The sequence below is a fragment of the Grammomys surdaster genome, unplaced genomic scaffold (assembly GCF_004785775.1).
Source record: "Grammomys surdaster isolate TR1022 unplaced genomic scaffold, NIH_TR_1.0 126118, whole genome shotgun sequence".
Lineage (NCBI taxonomy): Eukaryota > Metazoa > Chordata > Mammalia > Rodentia > Muridae > Grammomys > Grammomys surdaster.
In genome coordinates, this window is record NW_021620926.1 from 5,084,546 (window position 1) to 5,097,512 (window position 12,967).

The window sequence follows — 12,967 nt, forward strand, 5'->3', positions numbered from 1 at the left end:
ATCAAGAGAGAAGACCGAAGCAGAAGGAGCTCCTCCATCGCTTAGAGAGAGCTTTGCTCACACTGACATTGGCTGCAAAGAATTCCACAGTGGTATCCCTGAGTCTCTGCCTCCCCTACCACCCACCTACGACAGGCATGCGCATGTGCGTTCTCTTAGCGCATCTCTATCACAGAGAGAGACAGAGACAGAGACAGAAACAGAGACAGAAACAGAGACACAGACAGACAGAGACAGATAGAGGCAGAGACAGAGGCAGACTCGGTGGCGCATGTGAGTACTCTTCCCTGTCTCTTCAGGGGTGGCTCCGCACCAGGCAGCCGAGGCACGGATCAGTCTCTAGCCCTGCAAGTGGCAATAGCAGTTGGTTTACGTCTTCTGACCTCCAGCAGAGACCGTTTCTTCTGACCCTTTCTTCTCTGGGCCTCATGGGTGCAGCTGAAACTGTGTTTGGATGGGCGCCAATCCTAAGAGGAAAATGACTGAAGCACACTTGGTTGAGGGCTGGCTGCTGGACCAAACTGTGGGGTAAGGGGGAAACGCCTATGTGGAGATGTGCCCTGGGAACTCAGAGCCTGTGCCCTCCACGACTGTGTGTGTCTCTGAGCAGAGGCACCCCCGCCATTGCTAAGCAGTGGGGCCATACAACGTGCTGTTGGGAGGTTTGCAGAGACCCTTCCAGATTGACCTGAGTTATTAGAGGGGATGCTGGGACCTTGGGGTGTCATGGTGTTTGCTACTGCTCTGGGGACAAGAAATCTAAATTTAGGAACCACGTGGGTTTTGTGGAGCCACGTGATCAATCCACTATTGCAGACACACAGATGGAGTCATTCATGACACGGGTTGCGCACCAGACCCGCTTTCCCAGAAGCCACGGTAAGGGTGGCTGTATTTGGTTCCTGCCTGTCCTCCTCTGCCCCTCCCCTGCCCCTCCTCACTGAAGGGGACTTCAGAGAGCAATGCCTCAGGAAATCCCTTTCTCAAGAGCCTCTGCTGAGTAGCTCTGGTGCTGATGTTGGCTCAGTAAGAATGCAATCTTAGCCCCATCTGTAGCACTACATAGAGCAGACGTGGTGTGTGCCTATTGCCCGGGAGCTGGAGGCAGAGAGAGATCAGATGTTCAAGGTCAAGTCTCAAGCTGAGTTGGAGGCCATCTTGGGATATAAACACCCATCCGAGGATACAAAACCCAACAATTTCCACTTCAGAAACAGACTTAAAGCGTCCTTGGAGATGAGGTCTGGAGTGCGTGCGTCTCTGGTGGACCACATAGCCCATGTGGAACAACAAGGAAGGATCTCCTTAGAAAGAGTTTTCAGGAAGTCAGGAGAGCTACCAGAGCCCACTTTCAACCAACTCTTCTTTCTCCACAAGTCTCTGGAAACCTGCCTGCTCCAGGTCACCCAAAAAAACAAAGCTGAGACTTAGCTGTCAGGCTGGACCTGAGCGTCTTAACTCCATTTTGTGCTCACTGTAACAAAATACCTATAGTTGGAAGATTTATAAAGAACTTGGAGCTGGAGAAATGGCTCAGCCAGTAAAGGCTAGGCTCATAACCAGAAATCTAAAGGACAGAAGTTTGTTCTGGAGGGTGGAGGCCTGCGTGCTGCTCTGAGAATGGGGAAGGAGAGGTGTGCCTCTCCAGAAGAGGTCACATGGCCGCAGGTGGCTGGAGGGAGCTGAGGGAGGCAAGCTCACTCTATACCACAGCCAGCTCTCAGGACAACCAGCCCACTGTCAAGGGAATGACACAAATCCCTTCATCGAAGTAAAGTCTCTGTGGCCTAATCTCCCTTAAAGGTCCCCACCATCTGTCGTCATGGTTGCCTTAGGAACCAGGTCTCCTACACATGCAATTTGAGAAAGTAAACCTGTTCAAACCGCAATGTCGAGCCTTTTATCTGCTTTCCCCAGGGTTGGATGCCACGTCATGCTGCTTCTGGTGTGGCGCCTTATCTACTGGGATTTCCACAAAAGGGTGGAAGGATGCCCTGGGGCTTCCATCCCTTTCTTTGTTTCTCTTACATCCTGGAAAACAGACATCAACCAGACTGGACCTGATTCTGTCCCAGCCTGAGACACCGTGTTTCTCTGAGCCTTGTGTCACTCTGGCCTTCTGGCTCTGACTTGCTTGTAAGTTGTCACTGAGTGGCCGTACCATGCCTCGGTTTCCTTCTCTGTAATCATATCTTCCCTCTGATGATGTTGAAAATGGATGCTTTTGTACTCGAGGAGCAGAGGTACCCCATGCTGGTTGTCAGCGAGCACATCGTCCTGAGAGAGGAGCGGCCTATGACATTCTAGATGAGCCATTTACCCTGCAGGAGGGGAGTCGGAGAACTCAGAGAGAGCATAAGCCAGTGGGGAAGAGTGGGCAAGAGTCTGTGGAACAGCTTGGAGCAGAGCTTGGAGCAAGGGTTCAGGTCTGAATGGCCTCAGACTCTGTGGCCGAGTCCACCATAAACTTTCTCACAACCGGACTTCACAGGCCAGACCCGGGTTTGGCAAGGTAGTTATAACCGGAAACTGTGGCCACTTGAGTCTACGAAACTCATTGTTAGTCTGAATTGGCCCAACTCCACCCTAGGACTGTACCGTAACCTTGGAGATGAAATCCTAAATACCCCACGTGTATGCTAGGAGCAACCCAGGTCACAGCCGTAAAGCAGGCAAGCAAAGAGCCCTATGCCAGTGAAAGAGAGACGCTGGGAAGTCAACTAAAAATCCTGGGGCCACTGCCTCCCTTTTAGGATTTTTAAATCAACAGGCACATCTTCTGGACAGGAAGCAGTGCTAGGCTTCCTGGAGAAAGTTCAAGAAACACGTGTAAGCACAGAGGTTGGCAATGTGGGGCTGTGATAACTGCTATGAGGCCACATGGTGATTTAAATCTGATTTTTAGTCCATTAGTAGGACCTGGGTGAAAGCTCAGTGGAGAACACTTGTCTTCCAGTGGGAGGCCCTGGGTTCAATCTTCTCTGTGGCTTGGTGATGATGATGATGAAGAATATGATGATGATGGTGGTGATGGTTGTGATGATGGTGAGGACAAAACCTTGGCTAGGCCTGGGGCTACTCAGTGGTAGCACTTGCCTAGCATGCACGAGGACTTAGGTTCGAACCCAGAAAAGAAAATTGGGGCTGTGGATAGAGCTAGGCTGGTAGACTGCTTGCCCAGTGTGCTCAGAGCCCTGGATCTCATCCCCAGTGCCACACAAACTGGCTGTGCAGTGATCCTATCACCACGGGGGGAGGGGTTAGGGTCGAAGGTCATCCTCAATACACCCTCACCCTGGATTACAATTTAGTCAGCCCTCAGATTTCCCCAGAGGCATCTGAGTGCTCGTAGCCACACAGCAGTCTTGGAAGGGGCCAACAGCTCCACTGGGTAAAGCTGTTCTATAGAGTTGTTCTACAGTATTAAACCAGACACAGACGCCTGCCCAAGTCACTGTGAAGTGCCACAGCCAGCTCTCCAGCCTCATCAACTGAGGGTGTGATCGCACATAACCTTCCCTAGAATACACCCGACACGGAAGCTCACCATCCTGGGTACGATGCTACCTGGCTCATCTTCTGATCCTCAGCATGGAGATGCTACAGGCTGGCATTCCTGGAAACTGCTCCCCACAGAGTCATGGCCTCAGGCCTTGGGTCCCTTCTCCTGTCCCAGCCACACACTCCCTGTGGCTCTGGCTTCTGTTTGCTTTGCAGTATGACTTAACCTGTGGCAGCCACTGCCTCCAACATTTCCTGGGTCATCAGTTCCATCTGTCACCTCACTTTCTCTGTCCCCTGAGAAGACCATGAAAAACTGTAAGAGCCCAAGGACAGGCCAGAGAAACTCACCATCTTCTGGAGGTGAAAGAATATTCTGGCAATGTAAAAGACCCACCGGGGGGGAGCTTAGCCTCAGACATCACTTCTGACTATCTGTCTGTCTATCTGTCTATCTATCTATCTATCTATCTATCTATCATCTACCAATCAATCTATCATATATCTAATATCTATCTATGTAATATCTATCTTCTATCAATCAATCTATCTATCTAGCATCTATCCATCTATGTAATATCTATCACCTATTATCTCTTATTTATCTTCTATCCATGTAATATCTATGTATGTATGTATGTATGTATCTATCTATCTATCTATCTATCTATCTATCTATCATCTGTCTATCATCTGTCTATCTATCATCTATGTATCTTAAGCTTGAGGACAGTTTTATTGAGTTTCAAAGAAAAACCAGAGGGCAGACTGGATCTCAGCTGCTGTCTGGAGGAGGAAGAGAGAGAATCATGTAAGCAGCCACATCACAGAAGCTGGGGTTGGGGCAGGGGCTGGGGCAGGTGGGGGTGAAGCAGGGGCGAGGGCAGAGTGTCCAGGACAGCACAAGTATCTGAAAGAAGGAAAAAGGTATAAAGAAGAAAAAGAAGAACTTGGGCTTTTCTGAGTTGCAGGAACGAGAGCAGGCTGTGACTCCTGGAATAGTCACCTTGCCTAACTTCAGGAATGAACCCAGGTACACAGTCAGGTGCCGTACTGTCTCACTCCCAGGTACACTGTCAGTTGCCGTACTGTCTCACCCCTGTGTGCACAGTCAGGTGCCGTACTGTCTCACTCCTGTGTGAAGTATAAACTGTTGGACTCAGATACACTGTTGAGAGCTTAAGGAGATTGGGAGAGGTGGGAAGGGTAGCTATAGTGACGACAGCAAGCTCTGCGCTATCTGGACCAGCTAGAAGAAAGGATTTCCCATATCTGCATCATTGATCCTATCTGGCACATTGGAGGAGAAAGACATCTCTAGCCCATTTTAAATACTGCACTGTGTATATATGTATCAAGACATCTCAAGGTACCTCATCCATATGTGTGACAGCTGTTTCTCCTACTCTATCAGCTAAAAACAGGTTTTGAGCCAGTGTTACTCTGTGCTTCAGGCTTCCCTAGAACTTGTAATCCCCCCTGCCTTAGCTTCTGAAGTGCTGTGACATAGCAGGCATCACCACACCTGTCCTGGACTGTTATTTAATAATTAATAAGAATAATAAAGATTGTCGCTCACTATGTGCTTAATCTTGAGAGCCTGGAAATTGTCAAATTGTCAAACCTAAAATTGACTTTTTTTTTGTTGGTTTATGCACAGTTTATTTTAATCTCTTCTTTTAAAAAAATTATTTTATTTATTTACATTTCAGCTGTTGTGGGCTCTCCCATTCCTCCTCCCACAGTTCCTCATCCCATTCCTCCGCCCCCTTGCCTCGGAGAGGGTGCTCCCGTCCCAATTGACCTTCTTAGAGAGCTGCTGCAGCCATGAAACCTGTGAGCATTTTAAGGTGTAATTAGGCCCACCTTTGCAGGGATGTCAAGAGCCTGACAGACTCTCTTCAGCAGAGAGAATCTGTTTTCTCAGGTTCCCAATCTTTTTTGAAGGTAGCCCACAGCCTGATTGCATTTCTTTCAAATTGATTCAGCAGAAAACGCAATTGAGAACTTATCTTGAGCTAGAAATACTGTCTTCCTGCTTTTAAGGGAACTGCCCAGGATGTCACAAGCTTAGACTGGGCGGAACAAAGAGAGGAAAGTGGCTCACTTCCGATTGCATGGGACCCACAGATTCGCCCTACTTTCTCTGTTCCAAGCTCTTGACTTCCCAAACTGAGTGCTTTCAAGAAAAGAAAAATAGAGCCTGCTGTTTCCTTCAAAGACAGAGTCCAGCTCGGGAAAGACAAGGGGAGGTGGGAGGGGACTTGTGTTCAGATGACTAAGCAGGGATCTGACCTGGAAAAGACTCCAGTCCTTTCTTTAGAAGGGAGGGAGTCCAATTAGGGGCATGTATGAACAAATGACATTACCTCATTAAAAGAAAGGGAAATGCTCCCTCTGTGCTAACAATGAACTTGAGAGAAATGTGTTAACTAATCTATGAAGAATTTGGAAACCCGGTGAGTTGCCTTCCTGCCAAGAGCTGGCAAGCTTCCGTCTAGAACTTGACCTCTGATCCAGTGATGCTGGACCCTGAGAAAGTCAGGTGGGAGCTGGACAGCTGAGGGGACATTGCATGAGCTGACCAATTTTCCTCTGGAGTCTCCTTTCTGTCACACAGCTTATATACACAGAGAGATAAAGTTTCCTTGTTTTATTTATTTTTTGTGTGTGTACCCGTGGTGTGTGTGTGTGTGTGTAGGTCAGATGTCATCTTCCACCACGTGAGTTCCAGAGACTGTCAAGTGCCCTCACCCATTGAGCCATCTCACTGTCCCTGGGATAACTTTTTACTGAAGGTGAGAAAAAAAAATGTAAAGATGTATTGTGTTATCCCTTTGTAGGAGATAAATGTAAAGGCTGTGAAGTAATACACAGAACAGGACCATTATGAGATAGCTCGTGAGTAGGTGTAGCCTAGGGCCATTATTTCTGCCTCTCGTCGATGGACAAACTCCCTGGATGCTCTTTTTAGCTAGTTCTTCCCAGGATTCTCTCAGAGTTCTGATGGGTCTACAGTCTTACTTGTTGCTACATAGTATCTTGGAGTTGCTAGCCCTGGATTGCTTCATTATTCCATTGCCATGGTTCATGCCCTAAAGCATGCACTCTGTTGCAAGGATCTGTCCCAAATGAAGTCAGCCCCCTGTAGCAGAACCATCAGGGCCAGCCTCTATCTTGTATCAGAGCTTCTCCCCAATGCCTGGGAGCAGAGACAGGGCACCTTTTCCTGAGTGGCTCCATCTTGAGAGAGGGCTGAGGTCAGTCCCTTCTAATCTTGTTTGTGACCTGTGCTCCAAGGGAGGTTGCCTGAGGATGGTGGAGACCTCAGGAACTTATCCCAATACCTGGGAGGTGTGGATGGGGTAGGGAGTGAGTCCTGGTCTCTCAGCCATGCGTATCCAATGTAGGGTTTCTGTGGCACGGAGCTGTAGGGATTTCCAGTTGCCTGCCCTTAACAGGATGAAACTAGAGCCCTAGAATGGGGCCTGGGGGGCAGAGAACCTCTGTCTTCCTGGTTGCAGCTGCCCAGGGTGCAGTTCTAGTCACAGAGAGCTGGGAGGAAGTCAGCAGCGGCCCATGCCACAGGCTGACCCTGTTCCTACTGAGATCAGTAGGCTTTTTTCCCCCCCTTGGAAATGGTTTTCCATTTATTACACACCCTCAGGGCAATTTCCAGTGGCTTTTAAGTGATGTTTTGTGGTTTTGTGTAGTTTTCAACAGTTACACAAATAGCTGCTTCAGAAGAAGACAGCGTGGGGAGCTTCTTACAAGGCCTCTAAGGCAGGACCTATGCCACTCTGTGGAGCCCTGTGTTGTCTACCCTGAGCTCCTGCAGAGGGAATGTGATAAGATCCTTCACCTCAACTACTTGGCATAGAGTGTGTGTGTGTGTGTGTGTGTGTGTGTGTGATTCCTGCATGTATGTCTGTATACTATGTGCATGCCTGGTGCCCATGGATGTCAGAAGATGGAGTTGCAGATGGTTGTGAGCCACCTTGTCTGTGCTAGGAACCAAATGCGGGACCTCTGGAAGAGTGAGTGCTCTTTACCATGTATCTATCTCTTTAGCCCAGTTTGTTTTTCAAGACAGGCCTTCATTATTTGGATCTGGCTGGTCTTGAACTCACAGATATCTATTTGCCTCTGCCTGAGTCAAAGTTGTGCACCACCATGTTTGTATCACCACCACCGTCACCACCACCACCACCACCATCATCACCACCATCATCACCACCATCATCACCCTCATCATCATGCTTGGCAAAGGCTCTGCTGTGTTACCACTCCAGACTCAATCACAGCTAATTCTTCATTTACCACATACTCTTAAAGCCCATGCAGACCAGTGGCCATGTTTTCTATCAATTTTTTTTTATTTCTTTCATGTCTAATCCTTGGGCATCATGTGCTAAATCTGATGTAGTAACCCCACGGAGGAGCTGTTGGACCAGTGGTTCTTCCCCAACCTCTCCAGCTCCATCCTTAAGACCTAGGACAGGCTGGCAGCTTCCTCCCATGCCTGTGCCAGTTATCCTTTTTTTTTTTTTTTTTTTTTTTGTTTTTTGAGACAGGGTTTCCTGTGTAGCCCTGGCTGTCCTGGAACTCACTCTGTAGACCAGGCTGGCCTTGAACTCAGAAATCCGCCTGCCTCTGCCTCCCAAGTGCTGGGATTAAAGGTGTGCGCCACCACTGCCCAGCTCAGTTTATACTTTTGTCATTCATTCATTCATTCATTCATTCATTCATTCATTCATTCATTCATTCTACTGATCACCCTGTTGTATGTCAGTCTCTGGAAAGAGAGATGGCATCGTCACAGTGAGTGGAGAAAGTCAGGGAGCTGTGAAGTAAAATACCCTAGAGACAGTCTGACTTCGGTTGCTAGAAAATAAAAAAAAGACTGTTCCACCGGGCCTCTATCTGGACCACCTCAGCATCACCAGGCCTCCATCCCACCTCCACCCCACCCCCAGGCTCAGAATTATTCCTACTTCAGCCTCATCAGAATGGATTGGATTCCTTTCACCTCGCCCAACTCAGCATCATCAATGAATCAGGCCCACCCCCCAGTGGCCCTGTTCTGAATCAGCTTGTCTAGAGAAGAAGAGGTCATCCTTGGAGGTCAGAGTCAGAAGGTCTTGTTCTCAGAACCTGGGTACCTTACTGAACAAATGCAGGGTTAGGTTGCCTTTGAATTAGCAGCAGAGGCAGCATTACTTCGTCACTTCAGAGCGGAATCAGTGAGACCACAAGGGGTAGGTGAGGGGAGTGAGAGGGACCTGTGTGCCTGCATTTCAGTCAAGAGACTAGTCTGAGGTGCCTGGCTGAGATGTCTGGCTACTCCTGAGACTGTGGGACCTCCAGCTGTCCCCCAGGAGCTGGTCCCCTGGCTCCAGGGACTTGCCTTCTTTATTTTCACACTCTGAAAAGTACCAGGAGTCAGATATCCTGGGTACCCTTGGTTCTCAGGAGCTCAAGGCAACAAAGTCCGAGAAGGAGCCCATGGGAGGGCGATGGAGGCTGCCCAGAGACAGCGTGGCCAGTCCTGGCATGTGACACACAGCTGCCTCTTGTGTTCTTGTCTGGAAGCCACTGCTGTGCCCACTCTACCTTCTCACCAGCCATGTGAGCAAACACTGCACACCCAGCACAGCCAAGAACAGCCCCGTATTGAGGGTATTTGATCACACAGTGAACCCCAAGACTGTGAACCGGAAAGACCTGTTTCTTGGTGTGATGTGGCTCAGCCCTAGCACACACCTTTAACCCAAGAGCTTTCTGTAAATAAGAGTTAAACAAAGGCAACAAGAGGTCAAGAGGTGGAGCAAGCAAACAGTTGACAGGGAGTGAACATAGGAACCCAGGAAAGAGAAAGGAGGGTCTTTGAGTTGAAGGATATTTAAGACAGCATGGAGAAGGAGCTCTTCCTCTTCTGGGATGTTGGTGGAGTAGGAATGTCAGCGGGGCGCTTTCTCTGCTTCTCTGAGCTAACAGGCTATCACCACAGCATCTGGCTCCTGCATCTTTATTGGTAAATCGAACGTTTGGGTTTCTGTTTTAAAAATAACAGCCCAGCTCACGGAGTCTCACACCAAGAGAGAACACAGGAAAGAGACAATACACTGGCTTCTGGGGCATGCCTGAAGAGAGAGCAGGGCTTCTCCAAGCATCAAGTTATGTCATCTCTGAGGGTTTCATTTTCTGTTCCCAGACTTCCCCTGGCCAAGCCCCAGCTGGCCCTTGGTGGAGGCCATGCGCTGCCTCTGCCTGGGTTTCTTCAACAATAGATTCCTAAAAAGATGGACCCATAAATCCACCTCAGTTACTGAGGATCCTGAGTGTCATGGCACATCCTTGTCGTCCCAGCTACCCAGGAGGCAGGTGGGTAACAGCCCACAAGTTTGGAACTGATTGGGTAACATAGCTAGATGTCACTTCATACATGATGATGATGATAGACGAACTTTTGGGGGCTGGGTCCTGTGGATTCACATCTTCATCACTAGCCATGGGGTGCCCTTCAACCTGAGAGCCCTGCATGGTTCTTGCCTGGGGTTCCAGGAGCCCAGTACCAGTTGGTTATTATATGTGCCTATCCGGAGTGTTTGTCTCAAAGCAGAATCTTAGAGGTCCTCCACCCTTGACCACTTGCCTTCCTCTCCCTGCCTCTCCGACCCCCACTGGGACCATTACCATAAGCTTTTGAGATGCTTTCCTGTCCCAAGTGGTTCCTCCAGGGACTTTGCCCTCCACTGGAGCCCCTGATGTGGCAGGAAAGAGGAAGTGAATTCCTGTGGCCTTCCTGTTGGATGAGAATGAGATTCAGTGAGGTAAGCAAGGCTGGCGTTGACAGGTGCTCCATCCCCCAAAGGTATGAGGTGTCACTATCTGCCCAGGGAGACTGACGGGAGTCCAGTCACACTGGTCTCTGTGTCAGCAGGGTCCTGGAAGCTTTGGCTGGAGCTGCATGTAAATGAACAGTGTGACTTGTAAGGTCTCTGAAGGTGACAAGGAGGAGACTGGTCACCATGGCGTGCACACACGTGGAAGGTGAGTTGTCACTGAAAAGCAAGATCTTCTGTTAGTGGCCACGGGAGGACAGGGGCAAAGCGGCAACCCACGGCGTGTGAACTGACAGCCGGGTGGCTCTGTTTACCCGTGGGCTAACCTGGAAAGTGGAACAGGCAAGCTCACAGGCCCCTTTGCTCAGGAGTGCCAGGCAGCCTTTTCCTCCATGTGGTCTCTGCAGCAAGGATTCTGCAGTGGGGGATGCGTTCTTCCTGCCCCTGATTCTTGTCCATTCGGAATCTGACCTTAGAGAATGCTTTGGTTTCATTTCTGTTGCTGTCATAAAAACAAAACAAAGCAAGCAAACAAACAAAAAACCAAAACACCCAACAACTTAGAGGAGAAAGGGGTTAGCTCACAATTCTAGGCAACTACCCTCCATACCAGGAACAGTGGAGTGGCAGACACTTGAAACATCCAGACACATCCGCAGCCAAAAAGCTGAGAAACGAGGCAAGCACGGCTGCGAGTGTCTGCTGCTATCTAGAGCTGCCTTGGCCCACCCAGCTCAGTCCTCTCAGCTCTGAAAGAGACAGGCGCTTCCCTGTCTCTCAAGCCCTCTCACATCCCTGCAGTTGGTACTTGATCCAGGGCATGATGCAGACAGCCCATGAAGATAGCTACGAGGAAATGTGGGGCTGGGGGTGTTCACCCCGATCCTTACATTGGTCTGCCTGCTCAGGCTTAAACAGTGAGACCCACAAAGATGTTGCTGTCACATTGCAATAAATAGCCCTGGGCTCTAAATCTCATTTTCCTTAAATCCATTTCCCTAAGAAATATTAGAACATTTACCCCTTCCATTTTATAAGACATGGTGAATAATGCCATTCATTCTAAATCCCTCTTTTCAGTCACTTTTAATATTGTTTTAAAAGAAAGAAAGGAAAAGACTGTTGGGACCAAGAGCCTCACACACTTGGACCAAACCCAAAGGTGAACATTTATTTCAGCAAAACTCATTTAAGGTCTTGAAAGTCAAGTGTGCTGCCCCTTGTCAGGTGGGACAATGCTCTTTTCTGCATTTGGACAGCTGGCGGTGTTATGACAGGCTGACGTGTTTGCTGTTCTAGGAATTCGACCCTAGAGAGATCAAGGTGAATGTGTGGTCGGTGGGGCCTCCTGGCTTGCTAGACCCCTCCAGGATGGCTCTCTATCACAGGCTCTGGAAAGATCCATTCCCTGTACCTTATCATGCTGTGGCTCTTCCTGAGGCAGTTCATGGGGATCAGACTGCAGGCTCCTGCCTTCATCGTCTAGTCAGTACAAGGGTGTTCTGTCAATGCTGCTTTCCGAACTCAGCTGTCAGCTGTCAGCTGTCAGCTGTCAGCCCCCATGCTCCCAGCCTCAGGAGGTGTCTGGATGTTGTCCTGGGCACTCTCATGTGAGAGGGATCCATCAACACTTTCAAATTCTGGCCCTTATCATTGTCATGGAGACGACACCATCTGTTCTTAACAGAGGGCATTTGGCCAGAGCTCCAAGAACAGGGCTCTCTTCCTCTCGTTGGCTCTTTGTCCTATCAAGGTCCTTGAGAATTGGGGGTGAGAACTAGCTTTAGTAAACTTTACTCAGTTATTCATTCAATAAATGTTACTTCCACCTGAATAACTCCTCAGATCATTTTTTTTTAATTTGAGCAGTTTCTTATTGTTGCAGTTAAAAAGTTTATTTTTTTAAGTTTATTTTGGATACTATTCCTTTATCTTTTTTTCCCCCCTAGCTTCAGGCCATTGCACATGCTGGCCAAGTGCTTACCTCTGAGCTACAATCCTGGTCTGTGATGCTTAGTGTTGTCAGTGTGACAAAATCCACAATCATCTGAAAGGCGGGCCTCTGAGAATGTCCCTGGGGATTATCTCGATTGTGTGAGTTAAAGCAGGAAAAATTCATCCACTGAGGGCAGCACCATTCCTTAGGCAGGGGCTCCTGGGTGGTTTAGATTGGAGAAAGCCAGTTGAGCAATATTGTCTGTATCGACTGCTCTCTTTTTCTGGTTGTGGGCATCATGTGATCGGCCACTAAAGCTCCTGCCTCCTTGACCTCCCCGCATGGTGGAACGGGGCTACAATAAGCTCTTTCTCCCGTAAGCTGCGACTGTCAGAGTATTTTATCACATCAAGAAAAAGAAATTAAGACACAGTCTCTTCTCTTGGTGTGAATGGTCAGGCTGTGCTTGGCGTAACAACTTACTATATCAGAACTGCCAAATAAAAAACTGACCCGGGGGTGAACAGGTGCATGCTGTAGAGGGAGACCCTTTCTTTCTTTCTTTCTTTCCTTTCTTTTCCTTTCTTTCTTTCCTTCCTTCCTTCCTTTCTTTTCTTCCTTTCTTCCTTTCTTCCTTTCTTCCTTCCTTCCTTCCTTCCTTCCTTCCTTCCTTCCTTCCTTCCTT